An 8,505-nucleotide genomic window follows, 5' to 3' on the forward strand; every position below is an offset into this window, starting at 1 on the left:
ATAAGAAAATTGAAAGATTTTTCAGTTTATTGAAGGAGGTCGAAAGAGAGTTGTATCCAGAGTGTCACAAGTTTTCAACACTCTCATTTGTTGTTCGATTATTTCATATCAAGTGCCTTAGTGGATGGAGCGGCAAGTCTTTCATAATGTTGCTTAAGCTTTTCAAGGATGCATTCTCAAAAGGTGAAACTTTGCCAAAGTCGTTCTATGAAACAAGGGTACTCCTTAGGAAATTGGGCCTCGATTATCATAAGGTACATGCATGCCCAAAAGATTGCTCACTGTATTGGAAGGAGACAGCTAGTAGGGATGATTACATAGTGTGTCAGACGCCTAGATACAAACAGTTTGAGGGTGAGAAGAATGATTATAAAAAGAAGCAACAAAGAATTTCCCAGAAGATTGTGAGATACTTTCCTTTAATTCCAAGGCTTCAAATATTGTTCATGTCATCCAAAACTGCTTCATTAATGAGATGGCATGCAGAGGGCTGAATTGATGACAACAAAATGAGACATCCTGCTGACTCTCCTATCTAGAAAAATTTTCATACTTTGTATTCCAAGTTTGCGAATGAGCCTCGCAATGTCAGACTAGGTTTAGCAGCGAATGGATTTAATCCATTCAAGGCAATGAATCTTGCTCATAGTAGTTGGCCAATTATTGTGATGCCTTATAATTTGCCACAATGGTTGTGCATGAAGCAACCTCATATGATGATAATATTTCTCATTGATGGTCCTTCTTCACCTGGCAATAACATTGATGTCTACTTGTGCTTGTTAGTGGATGAACTAAATGAATTGTAGAAAAATGGTGTTCAGACATATGATGCTGAAACTAATCAAATGTTCCGAATGCACGTGGTCTTATTGTGGACAATAAATGATTTTCCTGCATATGCAAATTTGACTGGATGGAGCACGAAAGGCACTTTAGGTTGTCCTTGTTGTAACATACGTACTTGACATCGGTATTTGAAGAATGGAAGAAAAATTTGTTACATGGGGCATTGCCGTTGGTTGAATGCGAGTCACAAATTTCGTAAAGGTGGTGCATCTTTTGATGGAACTTCTGAATTTGAACCATGTCCGACTCGGTTATCAGGGGCTAATGTATTACAACAGCTAGGGCCTAAGCATCAACAAACTAGCAGATGAAAAAGAACCAGGAAAGGAAAGGAAAAAGAGGACAACGAGGAGGATCATAATTGGAGGAAGAAGAGTATTTTCTTTGAGGTTCCATATTGGGAGCATAATTTGATTCACCACAATCTTGATGTTATGCACATTGAGAAGAACATGTGTGATAATGTATTGTGGACGATATTAAATGTTGATAGGAAAAGAAAGGACAATTTAAATGCTCGTCGAAACTTGCAAGATATGAGAATTTGAAAGGCACTACATCCTAAAAAAGGGGTTGGGAACAGGTATTATTTGCCGCCTGCATGTTTCTCTATGAATAATAGAGAGAGAGGTTTGTTTTGTACACTCCTGAAGAATATCAAAGTTCCAGATGGGTATGCATCTAATATTTCTCGTCGTGTTAACCTCAAACAACATAGCATATCTGGACTGAAAAGTCATGACAACCATATATTGATGCAACAAATACTTCAAATAGCAGTGAGAAATTTGTTACCGAAGAAAGTAGTTGAACCATTGATTGAGTTAAGCAATTTATTCAAGCAGTTGTGCTCCAAAACTCTAGAGCCAGATAGGTTACATCACCTTCAATCCCAAATTGCTCTTACACTTTGCCATCTTGAGAGAATTTTTCCTCCATTCTTTTTCGATATAATGGAGCACTTGCCCATTCACCTAGTAGAGGAGGCCAAGATTGCCGGTCTAGTGCAATATCACTGGATGTACTTTATAGAAAGTTGTGCAATTCTACTCCAATTTACATTTGTATTCATTTGTTTGTTTATAATTGAAAGTCATGTGTGCATTTGTTTGTTTATAGGTATCTTATGACACTTAAGTCATATATGTGTAATCAAAGTCATCCAAAAGGTTCAATTATAGAGGGATACTTAGTTGAAGAGTGTATGACCTTTTGCTTAATGTAACGCCCCAAATTTCTAGCCCAAATGATAATACAACAATCATGGCTCTTTCAAGGGAAACAGAATATAAATCTCCAAACTTACATTACATGATACAATAGTTCTTCATGCAACAATACATTAATCCAATAACAAGTAAATAAACAAATAAATATCCCCAAGGGTTTACAAGTTTCCAAGGCTTGAGCCTGGTTACACAAAACAGTTATTCAAACTAACACACATATAACCCTGGCTTACACACAGAGTCACAACATAATGAGAGTCTCGTACTCTCAACACACATTTTCTCGCCTTTAGTTAGGCGGCATCACCATATCTTTTCCTACACAAAAATCCCATAGGGTGAACATAAAGCCCAGTAGGAAATCCTTAACAAATTATATACATTTTATACAAGTCTCAAGAGATGAAATGCACATGCCATGTTATGCCCCTTTTTGATGATAAATCACATTTTCATCTTTTGAAAACCATCATGCTCAATGATGTCATGCAATTTCAATTGTTCAAAACTTAACAATTTATTTCAAGAGCGGTAAAGATGACTCTGGTAATCTCTAGGTCAGTGTCTGCAAGTAGACTATACAAGTACTACAAATTTGTCATTTTTACCGGTATTAACCGGAAGGCTCGACACCTATCCGCACGGGTTTTTAGTCTTTCACCCCGGACTCTCAGGCCAACTTATTCAATATCATCTACACCACTTATCAAAACTTAACAATGTATTTACCCTAAAACCATTCCATGAAAACATGTTTCTCAACATTCTTTTCTCAATGCAAGTTTTCAAATCAACTTTCAAAGCTTAATATAATCAAATGAATTGATATGCCAATAACACAAGATGAATATAAATACTTTTATTCCAATTCATCATCCAAGGAATAACACAATTCCCTCTTCTCAAGTATCCTCAACAACTAGTCATTTCAAGACTATTTCAACGTTTTGAACAATAATTTCCAAAATGAACAATAATTCTCATATTCCCCGAAATTCATCATTTATATAAATATAAATAAGAAATTTTCCAAACATCCATTTATTTGACACACAAAATAAATATAACAATATCATTCATGGATTTTCAGTCTCTTAAAAAAAAATCCCCAAATTCTAGGTTTTCTCACCAAAACTATACAACTCAAATCTTTTGAAAGAAAACCTTCCAAAATCATCTTTTCTTCAATTAACGAAGATCAAAAACCCATAAGATCATTTTAAAAGAACAAGAGACAAACCCACTTTCAAAATCGCTCAACTTCTTAAATTAACAATCAATTTTCAAAGCTATCGAAAGATGATTTCAAAAATCATATAGATCTTGCAAAATCATATATATAACTCTAAGAAAATCCCTACCTCAAGTTTGAAGAAGAAATGAGATGAAACCCCCAAAATCAATGGTGTCAAAACTCGATCTTCACCGCACACAATGAAGCTCTCGAGAAGTTATCCAACTTTGATGAAGAACTTATGGTAGAACTCTAATGAATCTTGAGAAATCAAGGTTTTGATCCAATTTGGCGTAGAGAAATGTAGAGAGAAGGGAGAGGAAATGTTTTTAGAGGGAGAGAGATATACAAAAGTGATCTGAAATATCAGATTCACGAACTGATATAACATGGTGCGCGCAAGTGTGGAAAGCCCCGCTGGAGCGTCGAATACACCTTCCCAGTACTTTTGCAAACAGGTCAAACTTCTGGAACCAAACATTCTCTGCTCGAGTGCATAAACAGCCGCTTGAGCGGACAAGCAACTTTGAATATATTTCGTATTTTTGCTTCAGGACGTTGCCCCTCGACCCAGCCAAGGCGCTGCCCTCGGACCCGCCAAGGGGCGCTACCACCTAGACCCCCGTGAGCTGATCGGGCAGCTCGATCCCCGACTTGCCCAATCGAAGTGGCAAAACATGAAAGAAGGATCGAAACCGGGATCGCTACACTCAAGATACTTGGATGATGTCGAATCAAAATTGAATCGACCAATAAGGAATTACGATGTTAGCGACAATCCTGGGATATTACCGGGTCATACTTTAGGAAAAAGAAAAGGGTTTGCACTTGATAACACATCATGGGTACAAGCTCATCGTTATGTGTTATTTAACACTGTTGTGGTTGTCCCATATCGAGAGTAAGATACACATCTTTGTTCCAAAATTTTATTGATATCATTAATAAGTATCTTGCATTTTATAAGTACTTTAAATGTGTAGGGAGCATCGTGATTTTATTAAGAGGTCACATCGTCGTCTCAAAGATTTTGATGTGGATCGCCGTCACAATGATGAGTTTCCCAGATGGTTCAATTCTCATGTAAGTACTAATAACTTACATGTTTCCAATTTTTAATTCTCATGTTTTCAATTTTTAATTCTCTGTCAGTCAATGTTTAATTTTGTTAACTTTTTAAAAATAGGTTGAAGAGTTTCTAGCTATTGAAAATGTTGTGTTGTCATATGAGATTAAAATTTTTGGCATTGGGACCTAGTAAAAAGGCCACAAGATTCAGTGGGTATATAATTAATGATACTAGATAGCATATGAGGAGTTGTGAGTGGAGAAGAAAGACTCAAAATAGTGGGGTTATGGTGAAAGCAAATACTTGTAACTATGCAAGTACTAGAGACATACGTAGAAACTCGGAGTTTGTAATAGAATTGTTTACTACGTTAACTGATTTGGAACACCGAACACATTTGAAACCATCGAACAAAACATTAATTGATTAGGTAGTTTCAAATGTTTTTCATTGAAGATGAATACATGGGTTTAGAATGGTGATGAAGAAGAATACGATTAGAGTTTAGATTGGTAAGGAATATGTATAGATAGGAATTGAGGTGTGTGTATAATATTATAGAACGTCATTCTAATTGTTTTCATTTGGTGGGTGAGTGTTCCATTAAAAGTTGTTATTTAATGCACTTCAGAGTATAATTGTAATAAAAAAAAAAATTGAGAATTAAGAGGTCTAAAAAATTAAGTACTAATAGCAGCACTCTTTGTTTTTCCAATGGAATGGGCGTGACATGACTTCTCTTTGCAGAATATCATCACTACTTTTTTTTTTTTTTTAGAGAGACACAGGGTACTTTGGTAAATTTACTACCTCCGTTAACTGGTTATTTGACAGGGGATATTTTGTAATTTTTGAAAACATAGTGGTATTTTATATTTTGCTTGAATCTTAAGGGGGTGTTGGTAATTTGTCCTAAAATGTAAGAAGACCACTCCCAAATTTGTCCATGACTATCTATATGTCTAACTATCTATGCGATTAAATGGACCTTAAATGATGCGTCAATACTTTACTAGTTTCATGCGAACGGTAAAGGTCAATCAAAACTTAGTATTGTAAATCAAATGTCACTGTAAATCTTTACACTATGTGTTTCTAAATTTAATAAATTAAAAAATTAAAATGTTAAAAAATTAAAAAATCATGTAAAAAAGTTAAAAATTAATTTTCATTCTTTTTACTTTTTGCACATTTTTTTATGAAAGGTAAAAAATTCAGTCCTACATATTTCAAGTATTTTGTCAAAAAATTAAATAATCACAAAAGAACATCACTTTTTATATAAACCTAACTATCTAGCAAATCAAGACCAACAAGGACATGGCATGAACTTGCCAGTTTCATGCAAAATCTAAATGTCACTTTCAAACTTATCATTGTAAAACAAATATGTGACTATCAAACTTTTTATTTCTAACTATTTAGCTAAATAAATGGACCAAAAAGGACGGGGCAAAACCTTACTAGTTTCATGTAAAATGTAAGAAGGTCACTCTCAAACTTATCAATGACTATCTATCCTTTTATGTCTAACTATCTATGTAATTAAATGGACCATAGACGATGCAGCAATATCTTACTAGTTTCATGCAAATTGTAAATATCAATCTAAACTCAGTAATGTAAATCAAATGTCATTATGAATCTTTACATTTAGTCTATATTTGAAAATTGGCTAAATTAATTAAAAAAGATTAAAAAGTCATACAAAAAAGTAAAAAATTATTTCCATTCTTTCTATTTTGTACACAAATTAGTCATAAAAACTCAAAAAGTCATTCTTAAATATGTCAATTTTTTTCATTTTATATTTTTAGTTACAAAACTAAAAAAACATTAAAAAATATTCTCTAAAACATTAGCTTTAAAGCAATAAATTTGATTAAGGTTATAATAACATTTGATTTAAAGGAATAAATTTGACTAAGATTATAATAACATTAGTCATAAGTTAACACCACCCACGATATAAAGTTACTATAGAAAAAATCAAAATGATCGTAGTGGCACTACAAGAAATAACACCTTTGCTGACCAAAAAATTGGTCGCTAAAAGCTCATTTTTAGTCGGCAAAAGTTATCCGCGACCAATTTTTTTGGTCGCTACTTTGGTCGCCAATTGAGGGTCAGCAAAAGTAATTCGCGACCAAAATTTTTGTTGGTTGGGAAAAGTTGGATTTGCCGACTAAATTTTTGGTCGCTAAATATATCATTACTACGACTAATCCATTTTGTCGGTAAAACACTTTGGTCGCGAAAAGTGATATTTTCCCGACCAAATATCTTAGTCACCAATTGTCACATTCCACGACCAAAAAGTTAGTCGTCAATTATCACATTCCACGACTAAAAAATTTGGTCGCCAATTATGACATTCCATGACTAAAAAGTTAGGTCGCAATTGTGACGTTTCACAACCAAAACTTTTGGTCGCCAATTGTGACATTTGACGACCTCTTAGTTTGGTCACCAATTGTCACATTCTATGACCAAAAAGTTTGGTCGCCAAAAGGAATGTTTGTGCCAACATGCAACAAAATAAACCTATAATTCATAATAATCTATCCAATCCATTCAATACAATCTGTAATTTACAATAATCAATCAAACCAACAATTCACTTGAATCATGAACATTCCACAAAATATATAAATCATCAAATTCTGAAACTGTTTGTTAGGTTTTTTTCTTGACAATCCCATTTGAACAACACTCCTTTCAGTTGTACTTATTTTTGCACTTTTTATTTCAGTGAGGCTATGAGTGTTTAGATGTGAATCCAACCCGAATTGTGCCTTGCAGAGAAGTTTGTGATATTAATACTTTCAAGATTGCCACTTCGCTGATTATGACGGGGATCGAGCTGCCCGATCAGCTCGCGGGGGTCCAGGGGGCAACGCCCCTTGGCAGGTCTGGGGTAGCGCCCAGGCGGGGTTGAGGGGCAGCGCCCCCGAAGCAAAATGCAAAAGCAAAATGCAAAATTGCATTCAAAGTTGCATGTCTGCCCTTGCTCGCTCGAGCGAAGGAGTTCTCGCTCAAGCGAAGGCTGCGTCCATATAAAAACCTAAAAGAGATGATTTTACGCTCGAGCGCAGGTTGTTTAGCTCGAGCGAGGCCACTTATGGAAAACACGCGTTTTTGGTTCCTCGCTCGAGCGAGAGAGTCTTCGCTCGAGCGAGCATCGCGATTCAGATTTCTATAAGTACGTGTTTCTGTCAGATTTTAGGATTACTTCTCTAGATCTTCTTCTTGGGTTCTAGGGTTTATATCTGGGGATATTTTGCTAGTTTTCTTTGATGTTTTGATTGAGTATTCAACTCATAGTTTAAAGAGTTTACATCAAAGGATTGTTTGTTTGTTCTACACAAAAAAGAGAGTTGTTCTTTGGTGGATTCTAAAGAATTCGAGCCTCAAGCTTTGGTGGATTCTGGAGTGGCTCATCGTCAAGACAGTTCCGAGGTGAAGACGGGTTAGAAGAGGCACATAGGGGTTGGTTCAATTTGGGATGCGGATTCGCTAGGTAATTGAGATTATACCTGTGTAATTCCTTTATATCTTCTTAGTGGATTGTTTTGTGGCTGTTGCTCGTGATTTTTTTTTATCACAATTGGTGGTGTCCAATTGTGGTTTTTTCATGTAAAATCGTTGTGTCGATTTGTCTTGATTGTTTGATTGGGATTGTTGTTTACTGCTTAAAATTGATACATAATCACAAATTAACATCTAGGGGATGTCTAGATTTTTCAATGTTTAATTAAAGTCAACCACTATTATAAGTTTTCATCCACAAGTAATTCCAAACTACATATTCCTTCAATTTAAAATCCACTTGTAATCTTATATAATCATCCAATTCACAGCCATCTAGCATTAAAATTTAAAACATATTCTTTAATGCTGTGTTTGGTTGGGGGATTTGAGGAGCGATTTGGAAAGGGAAATGGAAAAGGTAGGTGAAATGTGAATAAAACATACCCATATTTCACCTAGTTTCACACACCTTTTCCCTTTTCTTTTCCAAATCCTTCTCCAAATCCCCCAACCAAACACAGCGTAAGTGAAGAGTAGAACTCCCTTTGCATAGTATTAATAGCTTTCATTGATTGAGCAGAAAGAAAATTCTT

The sequence above is a fragment of the Camellia sinensis genome, unplaced genomic scaffold (genome assembly GCF_055761805.1).
Source record: "Camellia sinensis isolate YWXY unplaced genomic scaffold, ASM5576180v1 Unanchor1, whole genome shotgun sequence".
Classification (NCBI taxonomy): Eukaryota; Viridiplantae; Streptophyta; class Magnoliopsida; order Ericales; family Theaceae; genus Camellia; species Camellia sinensis.